The sequence below is a fragment of the Coregonus lavaretus genome (assembly GCF_964263955.1).
Source record: "Coregonus lavaretus genome assembly, contig: HAP1_SCAFFOLD_574, whole genome shotgun sequence".
Classification (NCBI taxonomy): domain Eukaryota; kingdom Metazoa; phylum Chordata; class Actinopteri; order Salmoniformes; family Salmonidae; genus Coregonus; species Coregonus lavaretus.
In genome coordinates this window covers 287,501-289,366 of record NW_028156320.1, presented here as the reverse complement: position 1 = coordinate 289,366, position 1,866 = coordinate 287,501, and positions in this window count along the sequence as shown.

The following is a 1,866-nucleotide window of genomic DNA, read 5'->3' as shown; positions in this document are numbered from 1 at the left end:
GCTAGAATCGTGTCATAAAATCAGGAACATGCTAGAATCGTGTCATAAAATCAGGAACATGCTAGAATCGTGTCATAAAATCAGGAACATGCTAGAATCGTGTCATAAAATCAGGAACATGCTAGAATCGTGTCATAAAATCAGGAACATGCTAGAATCATGTCATAAAATCAGGAACATGCTAGAATCATGTCATAAAATCAGGAACATGCTAGAATCATGTCATAAAATCAGGAACATGCTAGAATCATGCCATAAAATCAGGAACATGCTAGAATCATGTCATAAAATCAGGAACATGCTAGAATCATGTCATAAAATCAGGAACATGCTAGAATCATGTCATAAAATCAGGAACATGCTAGAATCATGTCATAAAATCAGGAACATGCTAGAATCGTGTCATAAAATCAGGAACATGCTAGAATCGTGTCATAAAATCAGGAACATGCTAGAATCGTGTCATAAAATCAGGAACATGCTAGAATCGTGTCATAAAATCAGGAACATGCTAGAATCGTGTCATAAAATCAGGAACATGCTAGAATCGTGTCATAAAATCAGGAACATGTTAGAATCGTGTCATAAAATCAGGAACATGCTAGAATCGTGTCATAAAATCAGGAACATGCTAGAATCGTGTCATAAAATCAGGAACATGCTAGAATCGTGTCATAAAATCAGGAACATGCTAGAATCATGTCATAAAATCAGGAACATGCTAGAATCATGTCATAAAATCAGGAACATGCTAGAATCATGTCATAAAATCAGGAACATGCTAGAATCATGTCATAAAATCAGGAACATGCTAGAATCATGTCATAAAATCAGGAACATGCTAGAATAATGCCATAAAATCAGGAACATGCTAGAATCATGTCATAAAATCAGGAACATGCTAGAATCATGTCATAAAATCAGGAACATGCTAGAATCATGTCATAAAATCAGGAACATGCTAGAATCATGTCATAAAATCAGGAACATGCTAGAATCATGTCATAAAATCAGGAACATGCTAGAATCATGTCATAAAATCAGGAACATGCTAGAATCATGCCATAAAATCAGGAACATGCTAGAATCATGTCATAAAATCAGGAACATGCTAGAATCATGTCATAAAATCAGGAACATGCTAGAATCATGTCATAAAATCAGGAACATGCTAGAATCATGTCATAAAATCAGGAACATGCTAGAATCGTGTCATAAAATCAGGAACATGCTAGAATCGTGTCATAAAATCAGGAACATGCTAGAATCGTGTCATAAAATCAGGAACATGCTAGAATCGTGTCATAAAATCAGGAACATGCTAGAATCGTGTCATAAAATCAGGACCATGCTAGAATCGTGTCATAAAATCAGGAACATGCTAGAATCGTGTCATAAAATCAGGAACATGTTAGAATCGTGTCATAAAATCAGGAACATGCTAGAATCGTGTCATAAAATCAGGAACATGCTAGAATCGTGTCATAAAATCAGGAACATGCTAGAATCATGTCATAAAATCAGGAACATGCTAGAATCATGTCATAAAATCAGGAACATGCTAGAATCATGTCATAAAATCAGGAACATGCTAGAATCATGTCATAAAATCAGGAACATGCTAGAATCATGTCATAAAATCAGGAACATGCTAGAATCATGTCATAAAATCAGGAACATGCTAGAATCATGTCATAAAATCAGGAACATGCTAGAATCATGTCATAAAATCAGGAACATGCTAGAATCATGTCATAAAATCAGGAACATGCTAGAATCGTGTCATAAAATCAGGAACATGCTAGAATCGTGTCATAAAATCAGGAACATGCTAGAATCGTGTCATAAAATCAGGAACATGCTAGA